The sequence below is a fragment of the Podarcis gaigeae genome (genome assembly GCF_964106915.1).
Source record: "Podarcis gaigeae genome assembly, chromosome: 7".
Lineage (NCBI taxonomy): Eukaryota > Metazoa > Chordata > Lepidosauria > Squamata > Lacertidae > Podarcis > Podarcis gaigeae.
Genome location: NC_139683.1, coordinates 3,827,120 through 3,853,075, shown reverse-complemented (window position 1 = coordinate 3,853,075; position 25,956 = coordinate 3,827,120).

The following is a 25,956-nucleotide window of genomic DNA, read 5'->3' as shown; positions in this document are numbered from 1 at the left end:
TGTATGTTTTTTCTTCTTTTTTATTGTATTTCTTTGCATATGCTTTTTTTTCTTTTTTCTGCATTTTGTAAACTTATGTTTTTGGAAAATTTCAATAAATATATATATATATAAAACCAATACCAGTTTGTATAAAATAATGCATATAAACTAACCTAAGTCTAAGCAAGAGAAATAATGGTGCCTAACACAGAAAGTAAAAAGCAGTATACCAAAAAAACCCACCTGCTTCAGGTATATCTATTTCCGAAGTACCAATGATAGAAGAGTGGCAGATGAAGATGGTGGACTTTGCAGAACTGGCGAACCTGGCAGGAAAAATCTGAAACCAACAAGATCAAGTATTCCAAAAGGACTGGAGTAAATTTATACGATATCGGAAAGATTATTGTAATCAGTTAACATCACTAGCAGGGTTGTCTGAAGATTTGTAATGAGAATTTTTCTGCCTTTCTATATACATTTAAATTTTGAGCTGTTTCTTTATTGAGTGTAATTAGAATTGGAAAACATACAAAATGCAATGATACAAAGGTTAATTACGAAAGCCATGAGGTGGGAGGGAAGGAAGCTGATAGGCTCTAAGGAATCAGGGCAGTAATGTGGATAATGACGACGATATGAATGTATATTAATTGGAATATAGATATTCATATATATATATATATATTTACAAGACCGTCTCTCCTGGTCTGCCCCGCAGAGGACCTTAAGGTCCATGAACAACCATAGTTTAAGGGTCCCGGGCCCTAAGAAAGTCAGATTATCCTCCACCAGGGCCAGGGCCTTCTCAGTGGTGGCTCCGACCTGGTGGAATGCTCTGTCCCAGGAGACTAGGGCCCTCCAGGATTTAACCTCCTTCCGTCGGGCCTGTAAGACAGAGCTATTCCGCCTGGCCTTTAATTTGAATTCAGCCTGATCTTTTATTTCCCTTCTCTTCCCTCCCCCTCCGCTTTTATGAAGATCACCCACTCTGAGACCCCACAGCTAATTCTCCCCTGGCCTCCTAACTGGCCTAAGTTGGACTAATTTAGCCAGCTAGCCCTGGTGACTATCTAATGCTTATTAGATGGATTTCCCCCAAACTGAGCCCGGTTTTCTGAACCAGGAAGAGCAGGGTATATATAAAAATTTATTATTGTTGTTGTTGTTATTATATACAAGTATATCTATTTCCAACAACTTGGACCCAAAGGTCAATCTCCATACATTCAGGGCCCCTACCCTTTCTGTTCTGAATATTCAGCTTCAATGGACACCCCCAAATTCCAGTGCGAACCAGAAAAGAACTTTTCTCTATGTACTTTCTCCATGTCACACATAACATACATTCATTTCTATCATGTCCCCTCTTGCCCATAGCAAGGGAGCTGCTCCATCTTCAAACAAGCAGTTGGGAAGGTGGAGAAGTGTTTCCAGCTCAAAACTTCAGTTGCCAGTGCTTTTCCAGTAGGGGAATCTCTTGCCTGACATTTCTCATTAACACCTGGAGAAGGTGTGTGAGGAGTGCTTATTGGGCGCATCTTCCCTTTCCATTTCTTGGAAGGAACTTAGATGAGACGGTGTCAAGGTGGCTGAGTCCCCTGCTCCACGACCCTTTGCTGCGAGTGACAGGTAAGTGTTATAAAACTTATCAGAGCACGGGAAAATCAGCCGCAGCCCAAATCTACACAGAGTCACTCACTCGCTTGACAATGGGGGATCTTATTCAGTCACTTTATCACCTTGGTAGGTCTACCAGTGTCACAGCAGCAGATCACATAAAAATGGAGATATATGGCTGGCACTGAGCATTGTCCCTGTGACAGCGGGCATCAAATAGATCTCAATGCAATTACCAGTGGCATGCAGACAACGTGGTGCATACGTCCTCCGATTGTCCTGTGACAATGGAGCACATCAGTGAGCAGTTAGAGAAGTTTCAGGCTGAAAGATTTGCATTTGCAGACCCAGATTTTATTTCCTGAAGCTATCGAATCTTTGGCCCCCATTCTGGAATGCAGTCTAGATTTGGGGTGCCCCAGGCAACCTCTCCAGCATCAAGCTGAATCCATATCATAGCCCCTTGCATTTGCAAGACAGTACCGGGCTGGGGTGTTTTTTTGCAAATTGCAAATTTGTCAGTTTTCGCAAGTGGCGCATTTCTGCTCGTGGAGCACATTGTAAGGTAAAGGTAAAGGGACCCCTGACCATTAGGTCCAGTCGTGGCCGACTCTGGAGTCGTGGCACTCATCTAGCTTTATTGGCCGAGGGAGCCGGCGTACAGCTTCCGGGTCATGTGGCCAGCATGACTAAGCCGCTTCTGGCGAACCAGAGCAGCGCACAGAAATGCTGTTTACCTTCTTGCCAGAGCAGTACCTATTTATCTACTTGCACTTTGATGTGCTTTCGAACTGCTAGGTTGGCAGGAGCAGGGACCGAGCAACGGGAGCTCACTCGTCACCGGGATTCGAACTGCCGACCTTCTGATCGGCAAGTCCTACGCTCTGTGGTTTAACCCACAGCCCTCTACATCTGTTTATAATATGCTACATGCCACTGGGAAGTCCAAGCAAAAGTGTGAGGATCTACATGTTGTTTGAAATGTCCTTTTTATTATTTACTCAGGTCTCTGCATTTGCACACTTGCACAGACAGCAAGGTACAGACAGTAGGTACCTTCCCCCACCCACCCACAAACACATCGTTTTCTCTTACCCACTGAGTTTCAAAAAAACCCATCTTTGATCCCCTTATTTTCAGAAGCCCCTTTGGGATGAAATTAAAGATCATTTGAGATCATTCAATACCAGCATGGCCTGAGACAACAACAACAATAATAAATTTTATTTATACCCTCACCCTCAGGGCGGCTAACACCAGTAAAATTACAATAAGAATTTTTAAAAAAAACCAATTTAAAATACAGGTTAAAATACAGTGGTGCCTCGCTAGACGAAAAGAATTCGTTCCGCAATTCTCTTCGTCTAGCAGTTTTTTCGTCTTGTGAAGCAAGCCCATTGACAGCTTAGCAGATTAGCGCTACAGCTGTCAAGCGGCTTCCAGCGATCAGCTGTTAAGCGGCTTATCAGCGGAACAGCTGATAAGTGGCTTAGCGGCTTAAGAAAAGGGCGAAAAAAGCGAAAAAAACCCGCGGGAGGATGCAGGATTTTTTTCGTCTTGCGAAGCAACCCCATAGGGGAATTCGTTTTACGAAGTGCCTCCAAAATGGAAAAGCCTTTTGTCTAGCGGGTTTTTCGTCTTGCGAGGCGTTCGTCTTGCGGGGCACCACTGTACAATTTAAAATGCAGCCTCATTTTAATAGTAGCCCATAGATCAAAACCAAAAGGGGAAGGAAACAAAGGTCAGACCGAGTCCAAACCAAAGGCCAGGCGGAACAGCTCTGTCTTGCAGGCCCTGCGGAAAGATGTCAAGTCCTGCATGGCCTTAGTCTCTTGTGACAGAGCGTTCCATCAAGTCGGGGCCAGTACTGAAAAGGCCCTAGCTCTAGTTGTGACCAATCTAACCTCCTTGAGGCTCAGGACCTCCAACATGTTGTTATTTGTGGACCTTAAGGTCCTCTGTGGGGCATACCAGGAGAGGCAGTCCCGTAGGTACGTGGGTCCTAGGCCTTCAGTATCTACTTCTGCCAATAATAATAATAATAATAATAATAATAATAATACCACACCCATCTGGCTGGGCTTCCCCACTAACAAAGCTCTTTCCCCATCTCCCAGGCACCTGCAAGCCCATTAAATTGTCAGCGGAATGGGTGTAAGGGTGGCAAGGTGCTGGGTGGCTGGACCGAAACCTTTTCGGAGCCGGATACTGTTTTCTTTGATGTGCATCAATGTGCCTTTCCTCTTCCTGTCCCCATCCCTCCCAGAGCTTCCCCCCGCCCCTTCCATTCCAAGCCCTGGGTCTGCTAGGTAATTACACTGCTGTCGAGCCCCCCCCCCCAAAAAAAAATCTATTATGCACTCCTTGTAAATAGCTCACCGGGCCTAACTGCTCTTGATTTATCCTAATAGCCTGCGAGGCCTTCATTTCCATTCTTCTGTTTAGAAGAAAGAGGAACGAGTGAGGAAGATTGTAATTTTAGTCTAAGCACACTATTAAGAAACCTGTTCGGAGAAGATGGTGGTTCGTTCTCACCCCCCACCCCACCAAAAAAACGCAAGCAAATGTCTTCTTTTTAACGGGCACAGATATTTCATCTCCTCGTTTCCTCGCTCATAAGGAATGAAAGTTCTTGAAAGCGATGGGTTCTCTCCTGCACACCTCTCCAGTAATTGCAGAGGAAGCTGTTTGCTGTGCTGCGTTTTTTAGAGCGAGTTTAATTGTCAAGGGGGGTGTTTGCATCCTCGGTGCTGGCAGGTTGTTTGACTAAATCACCCTGCTTGTCCCAGAAAAGAACAATCACTAGGTTTCTGCTTCCCCCACAGACACAATATTTCATGCCCCTGGCTCCTAAACACCTCCTTCTCTCTCAAAGCATTGATTAAGGAGACGGATGTGCCCTCCATCGCACTGTAGAATTCAGGATAATTCAGGAAACCAGAAGTCTCTCCATTTGGGAAGGGGAAAACAGCTCATATTTTCATTGATTACATTTATATCACACCTCTTTTCTCTCTCAGGAGCTTGAAGCGCTGTACAGTGGTACCTCAGGATAAGAACTTAATTCGTTCCGAAGGTCCGTTCTTAACCTGAAACTGTTCTTAACCTGAAGCACCACTTTAGCTAATGGGGCCTCCTGCTGCTGCTGCGCTGCCGGAGTGCGATTTCTGTTCTCATCCTGAAGTTCTTAACCTGAAGCACTATTTCTGGGTTAGCGGAGTCTGTAACCTGAAGCGTATGTAACCCGAGGTACCACTGTACGGTACGAGGTTCTCTCCCTCCTCATTTCACCCTGCACGACAAGCCTGTGAGGTAGGTTAGGCAGAGAGGCAGTGACTGGCCCAAGGTCACCCAGTGGAGATTTGAACCCTGGAGTCCTGGGCCTGGGGGTAAACCCAAGCAACAGGTCCAGAGTAGGTCCTGAATCCAAGGGTTCTGCAAGGCGTCTGTCCGACAGAGCCAATACAGGGCACAAGGCAGGGAACCAGGCAAGGTCAGGCACAGGGCCTCAGGCAAATTCTAGCAAACAGCAATGTGCTCCCGCAACCTGGGGCAGGGTCTGATAGCCTTTTATCTCTCTCAGGGTAATGGCCAGTCCTGATCCCCTGGTGACTCACTTCCCTGTCTCGCCCAAAGGTGAGCACTCCTCCTGCGAGTACTCAGGTCTCTCCTTCTCTCAGACCTTAGTCTCTGCAGCTCAGGAGACATCGGTGGGTTACTAGACCCAGAGGCTGCCTCAGCTCCCCTGACCCAACCGGTAGTGGAGCAGCTGTAAGTGATGGCCCAGCTGAAGGCAACGAGATAATCCCCGCATCTGGAGCCAGGGCAGGCTCAGGCCCCTGACTCAGCCCAGCTGGTGTTTGTTGCAGGGGAACCTGTGCAGACTGGGACTCTTCAGAATCAAGCCCCAGACTAGGTTCAGATGCCGCCTGAGGCAAAGGCTCCGGTGCGGACTGAGACTCCTCTGGTTCCAAGTCCGAGTCCCAGGCCATCACACCTGGTCTCCTAGGTCTGACACTCTGCACCACAGTGCACCACAGTGTCTGGATATCCCTTTATCAGAAGTTGGAAACCTGTAACCGTCCAGATATTGCTGGACTGCAATTCTCATGGCCAATGCTTAGAGATGGTCGGAGTTACAGCCCAGTAACAAATAGAGGGCCTCAGGTTCCTGATTCCTGCTGCAACCTCTCTTGGTATAATCTTCTTTCTTCGCCATGCAAAACCTCTCCATCCTTTTGAAGCAGAGATGAATCAGCTTGGTTGGGTGGAATTACCAGAAGACCACAAACTGTGAAGGAGTTGTCCAGTGCTTGAAGGCACCTTTTCTCAGAAAGAGCCTATCCTAGATGTGAGATCCCTGCCTGGCCCCACAAGACCCATCATCGCCACCCATGACCATTGCCCATGCTAGCTGGGGATGATGGGAGCAGGAGAACAACAACACATGGGGAGTCACAGATTCCCTACCCTGGCCAGATCAGATTGAATTTTGATGTGACCCTCACTCCAGGTGCCATCAACTGTGGTTTGGCTTCCAGTTGCCAAATATGATGAGGTGATAAGGTCCTTCCAAAGGCTTTAAAGTTTATCATACTGTGGTACCTCTGCAGGTTAGGGCCATTCAGGCAGTAGACACGGTTAATCCTATACACACCCATACAAAGGCAAGGGCGCTAACTGGCTAGAAGCCCTAGAAATTGCTCCAACGCTGGTACACTCTCCGGCTATTCAGTAACTAAGGATGGGGCTTTACAAAAGCTGTGAGCATTTCTGCAGCCTCTTGCTCCTCCTTGTGGGCTGAGTCCATCTCTTTTGGCTCCTCCTAGACCAGGCATGTCCAAAGTTCATTTTGGGGGCCTAATCCAGCCCGCCAGTCAGTTTAATCCAGCCCCTGTGGCAGGTCATTTCCTAGGGTAAAATCCTAAAGAAAAACCTCAACAACTTCAATCCTAAAAGAAGCTCAACAACTCTAACCCTAAAAATTCCCAGGAACTTCAATCCTATAAAAAGTCAACAACTTTGGCCAGCCCTTTGGTCGGCCTCCACGACCCTTCACTTCATCAAATCTGGCCCTCCTTGAAAAAAGGTTGGACATTTCTGTCCTAGACCTAGGCTATGGGGGAAGTTTCTCCAGTTCCTGCAAGGTGGCCAGGACCAGTGAAACATCCCCTTCTGAGCTGACAGAGCTATTCCCAGTCTCCAATAGGGTGTCACAGTCTGGTTCACAGGCGATCGAAGTCCTGGCAGGGGACATCAGGGCCAGGGGCAAGATGGCAGGGTGGGAGCAGGAATGGGGGTCCAGAAGCCAGGAGTCAGGAGCCAAGAGTCCGAGGGTCAGAGAGCCAGGAGTCAAGAAGCCAAGGGTCTGAGGATCAAGAAGCAAGGAGTCAAGAAGCCAAGGTTCAAGGATCAGGAAGCAAGGAGCCAAACGCAGAAGAGCAGGGAACGTGTTGCTGTGGCAAAGAGCCAAAGAGAAATGCTGACCTTATATCCCTTCCCGGCTCTTGCTACCAGGTGCTGTGAGTTACCAGTCGGCCTCACCTGCGTGGCCGCACCTTGCCTCTTCAGAACAAACTTAGGGAGGCCCAGTCCTGCAGAGTCCTATTGGCCACAGGGCCTGGCTCTTGCATGCACTCCTGACATAGTGGTAGAGTGGGTGTGTCCCAGAACAGCTCTGCCAAGCTTGGAGAGCAAGGCAGGGATAGAGAAAGACCGTGTGGGTGGCTTCCATCAAAACGCCGGACAGAACAGGTTGAAGAAGTCCTCCCTTTCCAGAACTTTGCTGGCAGATTCCCTGACTCCCAGTGGATTGGATCCTATATGCTGCTGGTGCCCTCCCCTGTGTTCTCAGCTAACCCTCCATCTGCATTCTCCTGACTCGGCCAGCCCATGGCAAATTGTTCTTGCCAAAGGAGTCAATAGCTCCACTCATCCTTGGTTCCTCTTCCTTCTCACAGTGTGTTGTGCTTTGGCTGAGGGGAATCATAGAATCATAGAGTTGGAAGAGACCACAAGGGCCATCGATTCCAACCCCCTGCCAAGCAGGAAACACCATCAGAGCACTCCTGACATATGGTCGTCAAGCCTCTGCTTAAAGACCTCCAAAGAAGGAGACTCCACCACACTCCTTGGCAGCAAATTCCACTGTCGAACAGCTCTCACTGTCAGGAAGTTCCTCCTAATGTTTAGGTGGAATCTTCTTTCTTGTAGTTTGGAACCATTGCTCCGTGTCCGCTTCTCTGGAGCAGCAGAAAACAACCTTTCTCCCTCCTCTATGTGACATCCTTTTAGAGACAGAGCTCAAACAGGATGCAATGTGAGGTACAGTCCCTGGTCCTTGACACCATGTTTGCTCCTGCAACACCAGCTTCTCCATCTAGCTTGGCTTCAGGACCTTCTGACTGCCCACATGCCCCCAACACACATTCATGTACTCCAAACCATATAATGCATCGGGTGGCATAGCTGTGCCCCCAGTCTGAAATCCTGGAGACCTGCTAGCAGTCAGTGTTGACAATACTGAGCTAGATGGAACAAAGGTCTTAAGAACATAAGAATAGTCTGCAGTGGCTCACCTGGTCCAGCGGCATGATTTATAGTGGTCAGCCAGAGGCCTGTGGGTCTGACTCTGTGTCAGTCAGCTCCTTGTATTCCTACTGAGTGCCTGGGCATTCATGTGAATTCTTTCTATACAACTCATGCAGGCGACAGAGGAGAGAGAGAGAGAGAGAGAGAGAGAGAGAGAGAGAGAGAGAGAGATAGCAGGTTGTCCTCCAAATCTTAAAATGCCTTTATCTTTATCCCGTTGGCCACCATTTCCTGTTGGACGATGTGAATCATTTTGCAATATTGCGGAGAAAGCCAATCCTTCTCTCCTGCCGTCCCCTATTTAATGAGCTCCCCTCTTCAGCTCGTTCATATTGTCATTTTCTGCATTTAGTCTGTTTGCTGACTCAGGGAGCAATCCGTCGCTGCAAAGACGTCCCCAGGGAGCCAGCTAGAAGAGACCCTGCTGTGCCGATCTGATAAAGGTGGGGGGGGGGTGGCACAAATTAGTTCCTGCAGCAAGGCACACATATTTACCTTCCATGATATAATTTGCTTTTCATATTCAGGCTCGCGAGTGCCCTCGATTTCCCCCCAGCTGTTTTGTAGTTAAAAGAACAGAAGAAGGAGCCTTGCAGTTGCATCAGACCAAGGACCCATCTCGTCCAGCATCCCATATTCACAATGGCCAGTCTGAAAGCATGACCTGAATGCAACAGCCCTCACCTCTCTTACTGTTTCCGACAACTAGCATTCAGAAGAATACGACTCTGGTTCTGGAGGTAACAGTACACATGACTAGTAGCAATGGAGCTCCTTCCTCCTTGATGAATTTGTCCACACCCTGGATTAGCATCTTCACTGACCCACTGACCACAACCCAAGGTCTTACGCCTGGTCAGTTGCCACCAGTTCAACGTTTCCGCGTGAGCCCAAGTGTGAGAATCACACAGGAAGTTGCCTTATGCCGAATCCAGCCATTGGTCCCTCAAGCTCAGTAAAGGAGATGCCAATGAGAATTGGACCTGGAACCTTCTCCCCCTGGGCTACAGCCCTTCCCCTGAAGTTCATAAGAATCTAGGACCAGCCTGCTGGATCAGGCAAAGTGCCAATCTAGTCCAGCATAGCCACTTCCACCCTTCGAAGGAAGTGGAGTTGCAGGCTTCACGGCCCCACCACGCACACGGCGGCTGGAGCCCAGCCCCGTGCGATTGGGGGATTCCCAGCCGCATCATCCCCTGGCCAGCCAATCAGCTGGCTTGGGGTGTGTGGCCTGCCCTATTAAAGCAGGACGCGGCCAGGGATCTCCCACTTTTGCCGCCCACCAGCTGTTCCTGCTTTTCCCACCCTCCCGCCCTATAAGGTTTTCGTTCCTTGACCTTGCTATGGACCTCGGTTGGTCGCCATTGAGAGGCCTGGTAGGAATTTTTCCACTTGGCATATTGGCACCAGCCACTTGGTTTTCACCTACCTTGTAGCAAATCGTCACAACTGCATTGTTGGCACATTCGTTGAAAGGTTACAACCAAACGAGAAAAGAAGGATATTTTTATATGCCGCTACAGCAGCAAGAATGCTTATTGCCAGAAAATGGAAGGGGGAAGGGATTTCAACACAGGGTGAGTGGCAAATAAAGTCATTTATTTGAAGGCAGCCCTGTTCAGGGAAGATTTTAATTTGTGACATTATAATGTATTTTTAATATTTGTTGGAAGCTGCCCACAGTGGCTAGGGAAGCCCAACCAGATGGGTGGGGTACAAATAATAAATTATTATCATTTGAATACATTGAGCTGGCTAAAATGACAGAAATGATTAGGAACTCAACAAGCCAAAAGTTCAGTAAGGAATGAGAGTGTTCTAAAAATCACCTAGAAAAACATTGTTCTCAGATAAAACCTTTACTATGCTTTGATTAATTTTTGCAAAAGACAAAACAGTTACTATAGTTAAATAAGTTAATACCAAGAAATGAAAAAAACATCTAAAGAAGGCAGTTAAGGAAAGGAAAGAATGACTCAAATTGAGGTGGTAGACGGCAGTCAACTCAAAAGACCAGAGTGCTTAGGTTTGATAATTCAGAATATTCATCATGGGTAATTGTGGGGCAGGAGAGAAATTTGGTTATTATGTATTTTTATGTATTTTTTTATTGTCAGTTTCAGTTTGAACTTTGGATGGAATCTTTCTGTGGATGTATGTAAAGCAAAATTCAGTAAAAAATATAATAATAAAAAAGAAAGGTTCCAAGCACACATTTTTGTTTTAAAATATATATATGGGGGGCAGTTTAATAATAAAAAAGCTTCAGTTTGCCTGAGTAGCATTCTTATCACCAGGCTTGCTGTTCTTCCCTGCTTCTTAAGTCACAAGAGGACTTTTGTGGAGAGGCAGGAAAACGGCACCTTTGCCCCTTCTCTATTATCTGTTTTCTATTATTCACAGTTTGAACTGTGCCTGCTCCCTCCTATGTACAGCTTTGCCTGCCTTTGGGTGTGTGCTTAAAGTATGTATGGAGCCGGAGAGCTTATAAGCAACAGAAGAAATGCTTCAGAGCTCGCCATCCCACAAATACCAAATGCATTTATCTTCTCCTGCAAGAAACTGAATTGGTAAAAGGGCATTCTTGACCCCGGGACGCGGGTGGCGCTGTGGGTTAAACCACAGAGCCTAGGACTTGCCGATCAGAAGGTCGGTGGTTCGAATCCCCAATCGGTTCCAGCTCCTGCCAACCTAGCAGTTCAAAAGCACATCAAGGTGCAAGTAGATAAATAGGTACCGCTCTGGCGGAAAGGTAAACGGCGTTTCCGTGCTCTGCTCTGGTTCTCCAGAAGTGGCTTAGTCATGCTGGCCACATGACCCGGAAGCTGTACGCTGGCTCCCTCGGCCTATAGAGCGAGATGAGCGCCGCAACCCCAGAGTCGTCCATGACTGGACCTAATGGTCAGGGGTCCCTGTACCTTTACCTATTCTTGACCCCAAGAACAGGCAAGTTCAGTGAATCCGATTGTCCTTTTGCAAAGGATCTAGATCCACACTTCTCACTGGTCAGAAAGGGAAATAGTGTTTTGTAGCTCTGCCATCAGGGCCGGCCTACAACGTTTTGCTGCGTGTGAGCAAAACTGAGCTGGAATCTACGCACATTTTTTAAAACGCTCTGAAAATGCTTTTTTAAAGCGTTTTTAAAAGTACATTGACTTTTCCATAAAGCTCACCGTCCCAATCTATATTGTTGTTGTTGTTTAGTCGTTTAGTCGTGTCCGACTCTTCGTGACCCCATGGACCAGAGCACGCCAGGCACTCCTGTCTTCCACTGTCTCCCGCAGTTTGGTCATACTCCTGCTGGTAGCTTCAAGAACATCATCCAACCATCTCATCCTCTGTCGTCCCCTTCTCCTTGTGCCCTCAATCTCTCCCAACATCAGGGTCTTTTCCAGGGAGTCTTCTCTTCTCATGAGGTGGCCAAAGTACTGGAGCCTCAGCTTCACAATCTGTCCTTCCAGTGAGCACTCAGGGCTGATTTCCTTCAGAATGGAGAGGTTTGATCTTCTTGTAGTCCATGGGACTCTCAAGAGTCTCCTCCAGCACCAGAATTCAAAAGCATCTATTCTTCGGCGATCAGCCTTATTGATGGTCCAGCTCTCACTTCCATACATCACTACTGGGAAAACCCTAGCTTTTACTATACGGACGTTTGTTGGCAAGGTGATGTCTCTACTTTTTAAGATGCTGTCTAGGTTTGTCATTGCTTTTCTCCCAAGAAGCAGGCGTCTTTTAATTTCGTGGCTGCTGTCACCATCTGCAGTGATCATGGAGCCCAAGAAAGTAAAATCTCTTACTGCCTCCATTTCTTCTATTTGCCAGGAAGTGATGGGACCAGTGGCCATGATCTTCGTTTTTTTGATGTTGAGCTTCAGACCATATTTTGCGCTCTCCTCTTTCACCCTCAATAAAAGGTTCTTTAATTCCTCCTCACTTTCTGCCATCAAGATTGTGTCATCTGCATATCTGAGGTTGTTGATATTTCTTCCGGCAATCTTAATTTCGGCTTCGGATTCATCCAGCCCAGCCTTTCGCATGATGAATTCTGCATATAAGTTAAATAAGCAGGGAAACAATATACAGCCTTGTCGTACTCCTTTCCCAATTTTGAACCAATCAGTTGTTCCATATCCAGTTCTAACTGTAGCTTCTTGTCCCACATAGAGATTTCTCAGGAGACAGATGAGGTGATCAGGCACTCCCATTTCTTTAAGAACTTGCCATAGTTTGCTGTGGTTGACACAGTCAAAGGCTTTTGCATAGTCAATGAAGCAGAAGTAGATGTCTTTCTGGAACTCTCTAGCTTTCTCCATAATCCAGCGCATGTTTGCAATTTGGTCTCTGGTTCCTCTGCCCCTTCGAAATCCAGCTTGCACTTCTGGGAGTTCTCGGTCCACATACTGCTTAAGCTTGCCTTGTAGAATTTTAAGCATAACCTTGCTAGCGTGTGAAATGAGTGAAATTGTGCGGTAGTTGGAGCATTCTTTGGCACTGCCCTTCTTTGAGATTGGGATGTAGACTGATCTTCTCCAGTCCTCTGGCCATTACTGAGTTTTCCAAACCTGCTGGCATATTGAGTGTAGCACCTTAACAGCACCATCTTTTAAAATTTTAAATAGTTCAGCTGGGATACCATCACTTCCACTGGCCTTGTTATTTGCAGTGCTTTCTAAAGCCCATTTGACTTCACTCTCCAGAATGTCTGGCTCAAGGTCAGCAACCACACTACCTGGGGTGTACAAGGCATCCATTTCTTTCTGGTATAATTCCTCTGTGTATTCTTGCCACCTCTTCTTGATGTCTTCTGCTTCTGTTAGGTCCTTTCCACTTTTGTCCTTTATTATGGTAATCTTTGTACGAAATGTTCCTTTCATATTTCTGATTTTCTTGAACAGATCTCTGGTTCTTCCCATTCTGTTGTTTTCCTCTATTTCTTTGCATTGCTCGTTTAAGAAGGTCTTCTTGTCTCTCCTTGCTATTCTTTGGAAATCTGCATTCAATTTCCTGTATCTTTCACCATCTCCCTCGCATTTTGCTTTCCTTCTCTCCTCCGCTATTTGTAAGGCCTCGTTGGACAGCCACTTTGCTTTCTTGCATTTCCTTTTCATTGGGATGGTTTTCGTTGCTGCCTCCTGTATAATGTTGCGAGCCTCCAACCATAGTTCTTCAGGCACTCTGTCCAGCAAATCTAAATCCTTAAACCTGTTCCTCACTTCCACTGTGTATTCATAAGGGATTTGGTTTAGATTGTATCTTACCAGCCCAGTGGTTTTTCCTACTTTCTTCAGTATAAGCTTGAATTTTGCTATAAGAAGCTGATGATCTGAGCCACAGTCAGCTCCAGGTCTTGTTTTTGCTGACTGTATAGAGCTTCTCCATCTTTGGCTGCAGAGAATATAATCAATCTGATTTCGATGTTGATTTTGATGCTGATTTCGATGGTACAAATAAAAAATTATTTATTTGTTGATTGATTGATTGATTGATTGATGATTATTATATAGATTGGGCCTGTTGACAAAGACAACAAGCCCAATCTATAGAATAATCAATAAATAAATAAATAATTTTTTATTTGTACCCCGGCCGGAGCCAGTCTAGTTGCCGCATTCTGGATTAGTTGTAGTTTGCAGGTCACCTTCAAAGGTAGCCTCACAGAGCGCATGGCAGTAGTCCAAGGTGCAGTAATAACAACAACAACAACAACAACAACAACAACATTTTATTTATATCCTGCCCTCCCCAGCCAAAGCTGGGCTCAGAGCGGCTAACAACAGTAAAATAATACAGCATTCTAAAATCAATTCATTATAAAATCAGTTCAAATCAAATGGATGGCAACCATTGGGCTAGAGTTCTGTGAGGATTACCAAAGGAGGGGGTCAGACTGTGCCTTGGCCAAAGGCCTGGTGGAACAAGTCCCACAGGGCCCTAGTCTCTTGTGACAGAGCGTTCCACCAGATCAGGGCCATGGCTGAAAAAGCCCTGGCTCTGGTTGCGGCCAGCCTAACCTCCCTGTGGCCTGGGACCTCCAAGATGTTTTTGTTTGAAGACCATAAGGTCCTCCGTGGGACATACCAGGAGAGGCGGTCTTGTAGGTATGAGGGTCCAAGGCCATATAGGGCTTTAAAGGTTAAAACCAGACCTTAAACCTGATCCTGTACTCCATGGGGAGCCAGTGCAGCTGGTATAGCACCGGGTGAATGTGATCTCGCAGCGAGGACCCCGTAAGGAGTCTCGCTGCGGCATTCTGCACCCGCTGGAGTTTCTGGGTCAGTCTCAAGAGCAGCCCCACGTAGAGCGAGTTACAATAATCCAGTCTAGAGGTGACCGTCATGTGGATCACAGTGGCTAGGTCAGGGCGAGAGAGATAAGGAGCCAACTGCTTTGCTTGGCGGAGATGAAAAAATGCCGCCTTTGTTATAGCTGCAATCTGCGCCTCCTGGAAAGGGAAGTGTCGAAGATTACACCCAAACTCTTAACGGACGGTGCTGGCACTAATTGCGCCCCCGCAAGAGATGGGAGTTGCCCCCCCATCCCATATCATCCCGACCCAGCCAAAGGATCTAAGGATCTAAGAGCCAGCATGGTGTAGTGGTTAAGAGTGGCAGACTCATAATCTGGGGAACCGGGTTCGCGTCTCTGCTCCTCCACAAGCAGCTTCTGGGTGACCTTGAGCTAGTCACACTTCTCTGAAGTCTCTCAGCCGCACTCACCTCACAAGAGTGTTTGTTGTGGGGGAGGAAGGGAAAGGAGAATGTTAGCCGCTTTGAGACTCCTTAGGGTAGTGATAAAGCGGGATATCAAATCCAAACTCTTCTTCTTCTACTGCGCCTGCCTGTCATGACACAAGCTGGGATTTGGGCAGACCAGCCTGGAAGCTGAGAAGCGAATGTCCCCTACTCCGCTGTGCCCCTGTCAGTCATACTTTGCTAACGCAGCCAGATGTCTGCCCTGCCCTGTGGAGTTATTCAATATTCTTCCTGGTGTTAAAAGTATCAGTTGAACAAAGACCCCCTGTTATTGATCATCTCCAACCTCTTTGGAGCCAATTACTTCTGCTTTTCTCTCGTAGCTGGGAGGCCTCGGAAGGATGCGCCAAGAAATATTCCCTGAGAAAATCGATGACGCGACGAGGGGGGCAGGAAAAGCTTGATTATTTGCAAATTGTTCATATTGTTAATCCGGCGCCCCGCTTCTCCCAGCAGAGAGGGGCTCCCGGGGAGCAGCAACGCTTACCCAGCTTCGGAAGGAAGCCGCCAGGGGTTTATTGGCATTTTGTAATATCAGAGTTTATTTGCAAATACACAGATTGAGCTTTGGTGGAGAGGCGCAGCATGGCGTGCCAAGAAACAGCAAATTCCAGGACCCCTCCAGACAACGGAGGATTTGCGGTCTGTGGAGTTCTGTGCACAGCCCTTTGGGGTGGGGGGGGGGGTTATTCATGCACCTCCGTAAATGTAACCATGTCCATAAATAAAGGTAAAGGGACCCCTGACCATTAGGTCCAGTCATGACTGACTCTGGGGTTGCGGCGCTCATCTCGCTTTATTGGCTGAGGGAGCCGGCATACAGCTTCCGGGTCATGTGGCCAGCATGACTAAGCCGCTTCTGGCGAACCAGAGCAGCACACGGAAATGCCATTTACCTTCCCGCCAGAGCGGTACCTATTTATCTACATGCACTTTGACGTGCTTTTGAACTGTTAGGTTGGCAGGAGCAGGGACCGAGCAACGGGAGCTCACCCCGTCGCGGGGATTCGAACCGCCAACCTTCTGATCAGCAAGTCCTAGATTCTGTGGTTTAACCCACAGTGCCACCTGCGTAGCTTAATGTCCATAAATACAGTGGAGCTAAATGCATAAGAATGAGAGTCAGAGTGGTGTAGTGGTTAGAGTGCTGGACTAGGACCTGAGAGACCAGGGACTCAGCTACACTGGCAAAGAAAAAACACTTTGTATGTGTTGTTTATGCCAACAAAGGTCCGTATAGTTAAAGCTCTGGTTTTCCCAGTAGTGATGTATGGAAGTGAGAGCTGGACCATAAAGAAGGCTGATCAACAAAGAATCGATGCTTTTGAATTATGGTGCTGGAGGAGACTCTTGAGAGTCCCGTGGACTGCAAGAAGATCCAACTGATCCATTCTGAAGTAAATCAGCCCTGAGTGCTCACTGGAAGGACAGATCCTGATGCTGAGGCACCAATACTTTGGCCACCTCATGAGAAGAGAAGACTCCCTGGAAAAGACCCTGATGTTGGGATAGATGGAGGGCACAAGGAGAAGGGGGCGACAGAGGATGAGATGGTTGGACAGTGTTCTCGAAGCTACTAGCATGAGTTTGACCAAGCTGCGGGAGGCAGTGGAAGACAGGAGTGCATGGCGTGCTCTGGTCCAGGGGGTCACGAAGAGTCAGACACGTCTAAACAACTAAACAACAACAATGCGTTGTTTGTGCATTCTAACACTGTGACACCAGATGGCGCTGAGGGGTTCCGTATTTGCTAACCTAATTTCCCATACAAAGTTTGCAACGTGTTTAAGTGAAATGCTTCTTTGATGTGTCTAGATCCAGCCCAGGGTTCAAATCCCCATTTGGGCATGAAACTCACTGGGGGACCTTGGGCCATTCACTGCCTCTCAGCCTACCTCACAGGGTTATTGTGGGGATTAAATGAGGAGAGGGAGAACCACGTACAGCACCTTGACTGCTCTGGTCAGACCTCACCTGGAGTACTGTGTCCAGTTCTGGGCACCACAGTTCAAGAAGGACACTGACAAACTGGAACGTGTCCAGAGGAGGGCAACCAAAATGGTCAAAGGCCTGAAAATGATGCCTTATGAGGAACGGCTAAGGGAGCTGGGCATGTTTAGCCTGGAGAAGAGGAGGTTAAGGGGTGATAGGATAGCCATGTTCAAATATATAAAAGGATGTCACATAGAGGAGGGAGAAAGGTTGTTTTCTGCTGCTCCAGAGAAGCGGATACGGAGCAATGGATCCAAACTACAAGAAAGAAGATTCCGCCTAAACATTAGGAAGAACTTCCTGACAGTAAGAGCTGTTTGACAGTGGAATTTGCTGCCAAGGAGTGTGGTGGAGTCTCCTTCTTTGGAGGTCTTTAAGCAGAGGTTTGACAACCATATGTCAGGAGTGCTCTGATGGTGTTTCCTGCTTGACAGGGGGTTGGACTCGATGGCCCTTGGGGTCTCTTCCAACTCTATAATTCTATGATTCTATGATTCTATGACATTCCGGGGGGGGGGAGAGATCGGGCATAAATACAATCAATCAATCCATCAATCAAGGGGGTGTATTTAATGCTATTACACTACTAAACAGCACTCTGCCCTGCACGGATGCTACTAGCCCAAAGATGGAAAGAACCTAAAGTCCCGAATGGCAAGCCAAACTGCTGGACTATGCTGAAATGGCAAAACTGACCAGGAAGCTCAGGAATCAAGAAGATAAAGACTTTTTAAAAAGAATGGGGAAAATTCATAACTTACTTAGACTGTTGTAAACAAATAAAAACGTTAGCTGGACTTTAAAAATAACTTGTAAAGAAATGAAAGACATGAACAGTTTAGAGAAATGAAAACTGTGGAGAATGTAATCATATGTAGTTTTAGAAAAATTATTTTAAGGACCCATGTAAGAGATGGGGGCAAGTCACAAGATTCAGAGAATCTCATGTATGGATATGTTAAAAGTTTTTTTCTTCTTCACTATTTTAAATTTGTTCTTGTAAAAACCAATAAAAAGAAGAAGTAGTTCAGGACCCAGCTCATTAGAGTACTTTTTGGTGAAGACCCCCGTTATGTGGAACTCCTTCATCAAAGTGGTGTGTCTGGTTCCATCTTCTGACAGATGCTGACAAGGCTTCACTTTACCCTGCCCTTTGCAAACCGAAGAATCTATTTTTGTGTCTTCCCTGAAATGTATTGAGGGTTGGTTTTGTGGCTATCGATGGGACTGTCCTTCACGGTTTTAATTGTGTTTCTGTCTGCTGCAACGTGCCCTGAGACTTTCCGGTGAAGAGCAGGGGAGAAATACAATGAATTAATTCCTACACAGATGCTTACATGCTCCATGTTCTAGTGCAGACCCTTTCAAAAAGCACAGGACATTTTCCCATGCTAAAGCCTTGCAGTGGCACTCCTTGATGCACATCAGCCCTGGCTCTGTGCTTCTATTACAGTACCAGGGGAGCGGGTGGCGCTGTGGTCTAAACCACTGAGCCTCTTGGGCTTGCTGATAGTAAGGTCAGCGGTTCAAATCCCCGCAACAGGGTGAGCTCCTGTTGCTTGGTCCCAGCTCCTGCCAACCTAGCAGTTCGAAAGCATGCCAGTACAAGTAGATAAATAGGTACCGCTGTGGCAGGAAGGTAAATAGCATTTCTGTGCGCTCTGGTACTGATCACAGTGTTCTGTTGCACCAGAAGTGGTTTAGTCCTGCTGGCCACGTGATCCGGAAAGCTGTCTGTGGACAAACGTCGGCTCCGTCGGCCTGAAAGCAATATTAACACCACACCCCATAGTTGCCTTTGACTGGACTTAACCGTCCAGGCGTCCTTTACCTTACCCTTCTTACAGTACCACAAACAAACATGGCAGAAGTATTGGGCATAACTGGCCCTATTAACATTCACTGGGTTGGAGTAGGTGAACTTTAGGTGCCCCCTGTTAGAATTCCTGCTCCATGATTGCAGTCATGGGATTGTTGTCTATCACATGGCGGTGTATGTTTTGACTCCACAGAATGGGAAGTGACGGAGACAGGATGTTTGTGTTACTGTGTTCCCTGAAGTGGGACGATTGTCCTTTGTTCTTTTTCTCTTTGCTGTCTGCTGCTAGAGAGAAAGGGAGCCATGTTGCAGTGCTCCGTGTGTGTTTATGTGTAAATAAAGTAGATTAGCCAAAATGCTGAGTTGCTGAGGTCTGTTACGCAAGCTGTGAAGATTCTGCGGATCTCTAAGTGTGCAGATGTCTGTTGGAATCGGTCGCTGTGATGTTCGGGCTGAAGAAAGCTTTTGAATCTCCTGAACGATCGACCAGGAGGGAGGGTCCTGACACCCCCCAGCTGGAACTCATCCCAACTCAGTGCGTGGCATTGCAAGAGCTGTGAGCCTTGACTCGGCTATCCATCAGCATTTCCATTCATTCAGTTGTTCCAGTGATATATGCATTTGCCAGAGCTTATTCTCCTGAATATTGTGAGATGGAGAGATCAATTACTGGAATTCAGATGAGTCTGTAAAGCCATTAGCTCTTCTGATTTACAGTGACTGCTCTAAGTTTTTCTTCTCCTTCTACATCAACTGTGCAGCCTTCAAATCTCTAGATCCTTCATTCCACACACTTTATGCAAGCTGGTTGGGCTGGAGTCAAACAAAAATCCTTTTTGCATTTCCCTGACTCCATTACATTTCCCTGTGTCCAGTTCTGGGCACCACAATTTGAGATGGATGTTGACAAGCTGGAATGTGTCCAAGATGATCAAGGGTCCAGAAACCAAGCCTTATGAGGAACAGTTGAAGGAGGTGTCAGGAGCTCAGCTTACACTCGAGTAGGACCCTGGCAGAGACACATGCCCGACTGGCATGTTCTCTCCCTCCCGGTCGTTTATTCAGGAGGTTCAAAAGCTTTCTTCTGCCCAAAAATCACAGCAACCAATGCCAACAGACACTGGCACACTTAGGGATCCGCAGAGTTCCTAAGTTCGAAAGTACGTCAAAGTGCAAGTAGAAAAATAGGTACCGCTCCAGCGGGAAGGTAAACAATGGGCCCCACGTGATTGGCTAATTCCGGGATTCACCTGTAGGCCAATCAGGTTTCAGATTCACTTCCACCTGGAGCTGGATTGGGCGGCTCCTGTGGACCAATCAGACTGCTGCATTCTGAATCCTTTTGTTCTAGGACCAATGAGACAGCTTCCTTATGGATCCTATTCAACTCAGTACATAACATATATACAACGGAAGTTCCCAGCAGACTGTGCTGGAAGTAAACAGACATGTGACATACAACAACTCCACATGCCTGTCTTAAAGGTGGAATGGAACTATATCCTAACAGGAAGAAGGAGTGAGTGAAGATTGACATCATGAACAAGGGGGAAATAATAATAATAATAATAATAATAATAATAATAATAATAATAATTTATTTATACCCCGCCCTCCCTGGCCAGAGCCGGGCTCAGGGCGGCTAACACCAATAAAATTTCAGTAAAAACATAAGAAAAAAAGAAGAAAACAATTTAAAATACAGGTTAAAATGCAATTTAAAATGCAGCCTCATTTTATTTTTGCAGAAATAAAGATCTGCATTGGGAACAAGGGGTGGAGGGAGACCAGCAGCACCTCCTGTTCAGAAAGAGACCATTGTAGAGGCGGCATTGATGGATGGCTGCCAAGGAGCTGGCATTTCTGACTTCGTGTGTGCCGTAGCTTTTGCTGCTAGCAAGGTAGCAGCAGCAGCAGCAGGCGATGTATTCCTCCGAAGAAGGTCTTCTGCCCCTGTGGATCGTGCTGCCTGAGGCAGTGACCTCATCTTACTTCACAGGTATGCCAGCCCTGGGTATCAGCCTCTTCTGGCTGCGGCTGATGGGAGCTATAGTCCAAAACTTCTAGAGAGCATCAGTTTGGTGGCGGCAGCTGCAGACCTTTAACTTAACAAGTTTGCCTTTCCCCCGTGTTTCCTTAAAGAGAGGCATGTCTGCTTTGGAACGAGTGTACATTAAAAGAAAAAGATGCAAATATCACGGGGGCATGCCTAGCGGAGGCTGGCTGAGATCCTGCAAACAGATTTCCCACCCCCCACCCTTCCTCCCTTTCTTTTGGCAACCGAAAGGAGCGCAGCTAATTAGCAAAACGACAAAAAATGTCAAATGTCTTTTTGATGCGCTGTTGCTGCCAGGGCTTTAAGAAAACCCGTTTTGCTGTTCTGGATCGCAGCTGGCCCAGGAAGGGCTCTGAGGGGGCAGGTGAAAGTGCAACAGCACCACCTTTTGGGGAAGTACCGATCCTGCACCCTTCTCTCTGAAGGATGATTGTCACCGCAAGGTGTGAATGCAAAAATCATGAGTTCTTAAGATCAAAAGTCACCAAATCAAAGGGCTCCCAAAGTGTGTCATAATGAGCCTTCCCACATCAAGGAGGGAGAAAAATGAGATTGAACCTGCAAAGTGTAAGGGATACATCATGTTAATGACATGGGAGGAGGGAGGAAATTCAATTCAGGTCACATTTAAAGGCAACTAACTAATGGGCACTTGCCAAAAAAACAGGCAACCCAAAAGACACTCATCCTCCCAAATTTGCACTTCCTCAAATTTTGCAATGGCAAGCGAGGTGTACAACAGTGCATACACTAAAGCGTGCATAAAATTGCATATAATGGTGCCAATCACTTACAAAAATGCATGATGTTTAGGGGGGAAATTGCATTGCAACAATGTGTATGTTATGCAAAATTGTATACTCAGCCTGTGAATAGCAAAGGAGAAATCTAACACTAAAATGCTGATGAAATTTTGGGAGGCTGAAATTTTTTGCAACAAAAAAAAATTAAATGGAGGCAGTGGGTGGAACTTAAAAAATAAGAAATGGAGAGTAGCCAAAACTGACAACACACCTGTGCTCAGCATTTGCAAAAAGGACACATTGGCCAGCTTGAACTGGGGCATTGTGCAGTGCAAAGCAGAACAGATACAAAGAAGACCTGCAATGAAAACATTCATTTTGGGAAGACCACATTTTCATCTTAAGAGTTCATGAATCATAAATTAAAAGAGAAATCTTCATTGTCTGCATTAAGTCTGGTCCCTGCTTGCAGGAGTTGATAGCCAGATCATCCTGGCAAATACAAGAATGAGTGCCCTGATCTTTTCTGTAACTATTAGGGTTAGGATGTTAGCTCTTCCTTCCAGGTCACTTGTGAAATAACAGCTGTACCAGAGTCACAAATAGCTCATCAGGGGGTATAAAAAGGTAAAGGAACCCCTAACCATTAGGTCCAGTCATGGCTGACTCTGGGGTTGCGGTGCTCATCTCGCTTTACTGGCCAAGGGAGCCGGCGTACAGCTTCCGGGTCATGTGGCCAGCATGACTAAGCCACTTCTGGTGAAACCAGAGCAGCGCACGGAAACATTGTTTACCTTTCCGCTGGAGCAGTACCTATTTATCTACTTGCACTTTGACGTGCTTTCGAACTGCTAGGTGGGCAGGAGCAGGGACCGAGCAACGGGAGCTCACCCCGTCACGGGGATTCGAACCGCCGACCTTCTGATCAGCAAGTCCTAGGCTCCGTGGTTTAACCCACAGCCCCACCTGCATCCCATCAGGGGGCATATTTTATATTAAACATATGCCAGCTGTACTAATGCCACGATTCATAGGAATTGACCATGTATAAAAGTCCAGGCTAGCAGCCATCATTACATTATCCTGTTACTAACTGCAAAAAGTTCATCTGTTTTCATATGAATTGGTTGCTGAAGGGTGAGAGGGAGCTTTTATCCAAACTGTGCTAACATGAATTTCCTAGTATGCAGTTGACTCCCTCCTGCGAAATCCTGCTAATCTGGAGGTACCCTAAGTGAATTTCCTTTGCATCCATCACCCACTAAGATTTCTTCCTCCATACTAAGCAGCAGATCCTGTTGCCAAAGAAACCACACGCTGCGTTTTCTGCTCTTCTGCTTTTACACATACATGTGAGAAGGTGGCTCTGCAAATGCCATGTTTCCATTTTGGCACCCTAAATAAGCTGCTTCGTCTTCTGTCTTTTAATTCTAATAAACCGCTCCTGCTATTCCTTTGGAAAGGCATTGAGCTCCCAGATTCTTGTGAACAGGGTGCCTTTTCCCAGTGATGCACAATGACTCAATGTCTTTGGTAATCCCATATGCATGTTCAGGTTGAGCGTGCAAATGCACGTGTGCATTTCGACCGACCCAAAGAGAGATGCTGTGCTTCTCAAAGCCCAGGACTGATACAAACCACAATTGAACTCTAAACCAGAGTGATTTGTAGAAGCGTCTGACCCTGAGAAGGAGGGGAGACAAGCTTGCCGTTCGACTCAGCAGACCATACCAATAATTGGAAAGGAGGGGAAGGAGAGGAGGGGGAATCTGTGCATAGCTGCAGTGAAGTGTAGCCTTCTAGAAAATGGTGCAGTGGGGACATCTTGAGGAATCAAGAGATTATTACACTGCCCTTTTTTTGCAGTTATTCAGCTGCCCATAAGTTGTTGAGGGTGTGTTGTAGGCACCAATGCTTCTAAACTCCAGTAGCTGGAAGCCACAGGTTCAGGGCCAGATTTAGGTTTGATGAGGCCTTCAGCTACTGCAGGTAATGGGGCCCTTTCTATGCCCAGCTGTCCTTTGTCAACGTCGCTGGTTTTTTGTGCTGAATATGTAAAAGATAAAGGGACCCCTGACCATTAGGTCCAGTTGTGACCGACTCTGGGGTTGTGACGCTCATCTCGCTTTACTGACCAAGGGAGCCGGCGTACAGCTTCCGGGTCATGTGGCCAGCATGACTAACCCGCTTCTGGCAAACCAGAACAGCGCACGGAAACACCATTTACCTTCCTGCTGGAGTGGTACCTATTTATCTACTTGCACTTTGACGTGCTTTCGAACTGCTAGGTTGGCAGAAGCAGGGACCGAGTAACGGGAGCTCACCCCATCGCGGGGATTCGAACTGCCGACCTTCTGATCAGCAAGCCCTGGGCTCTATGGTTTAACCCACAGCGCCACCCGCGTCCCTTTGGAAATATACACCCAGGTGTTTTTTCCTTGAAATTTTTGGGGGCCCCCAAGAGAGTGGGGCCCTAAGCTATAGCTTGTTTAGCTTATACGTAAATCTGGCCCTGCACAGGAGGGGAGAGAGCTCTTGTGTCTGAATGCTGATTTCCCATAGGTATCTGACAGGTCACTGCAAGAACAGGATTCTGAGCTAGATGGGCCATTTGCCGCATCCAGCAGGCTGTTCTTTTGTTCTTCTGGGAACATCCAGACGATCAGTATTTAGCAGGAAGGTTCCAAGCGCACACTGGAAATTTAGGTTTGCACAGTTCAGGTGGATTAAAGCACTGTTGCTCTAGAGTACGTGTTCTTATCAAATATACTAGATATATATATATATATATATAGCTCAGTCAGTAGAGCATGAGACTGTGGAGGAAGAACTTTAGAATCATAGAATCATAAAATCATAGAATCATAGAGTTGGAAGAGACCACAAGGGCCATCGAGTCCAACCCCCTGCCAAGCAGGAAACACCATCAGAGCACTCCTGACATATGGTTGTCAAGCCTCTGCTTGAAGACCTCCAAAGAAGGAGACTCCACCACACTTCTTGGCAGCAAATTCCACTGTCAAACAGCTCTTACTGTCAGGAAGTTCTTCCTAATGTTTAGGTGGAATCTTTTTTCTTGTAGTTTGGAACCATTGCTCCGTGTCCGCTTCTCTGGAGCAGCAGAAAACAACCTTTCTCCCTCCTCTATGAGAAATCCTTTTATATATTTGAACATGGCTATCATATCACCCCTTAACCTCCTCTTCTCCAGGCTAAACATGCCCAGCTCCCTTAGCTGTTCCTCATAAGGCATCGTTTCCAGGCCTTTGACCATTTTGGTTGCCCTCCTCTGGACACGTTCCAGTGTGTCAGTGTCCTTCTTGAACTGTGGTGCCCAGAACTGGACACAGTACTCCAGGTGAGGTCTGACCAGAGCAGAATACAATGGCACTATTACTTCCCTTGATCTAGATGCTATACTCCTATTGATGCAGCCCAGAATTGCATTGGCTTTTTTAGCTGCTGCATCACACTGTTGGCTCATGTCAAGTTTGTGGTCAACTCCAAGACTTTGAATGGAGAAACTTAATCAGGCAAGGCCTTCTTCCATCTGCCTTCTCAATTTGTATTGTATTCTTTTATGCACCATGGCTTGCCCTTGTTTTATTGATTGTAGTTTAGAAATTATTTAATGTACAGTGGGACCTCTGGTTACAAACGGGATCCGTTCCAGAGCCCTGTTCGCAACATGAGCAAAACGCAACCTGTGTCTGCGCATCTGCGCGGGTTGCAATTCACCGCTTCTGCGCATGCGTGTGACGTCATTTGCACATCTGCGCATGCACGAGAGGCGAAACCTGGAAGTAACCCTTTCCGGTACTTCCGGGTCGCCGCGGAACACAACCTGAAAATGCACAACCTGGAGCAAACGCAACAAGAAGTATAACTGTAATTGTTAAGAGTGGATTTCTGTTTAATTTGTATATGCTGATATTTAATATTATTCTATACTATTCTAATGATTGTTGAATGTTACTTTATCTGATGTACCGGTAGGTTGCTTATTATGTTTTATTATCACATTTTTTGTATTGCATTAGATTGTTATGAGGTGTACATTCTTTGCTTCTTCAGCTTGTAAACCGTCTTGGGTATTGAAAGATAGAAAGATGGTATATAAATTAAAAGTGTTGTTGATGATGATGATAATCTCAAGGTTGTGAGTTTGAGCCCCACTTTGGGCAAAAAGAGTTCCTCACGGTCCCTTCCAATTCTACAATTCTACAGTTGTAATAAATTCCATTAAAGAGTGTTACTTTCTGCCTCTGTCTCTCTCTCTCAATTTAAGAGTTCTTAATAGTGTGTACAGTGGTACCTCTGGTTACAGATGCTTCAGGTTACATACGCTTCAGGTTACAGATGCTTCAGGTTACAGACTCCGCTAACCCAGAAAGAGTACCT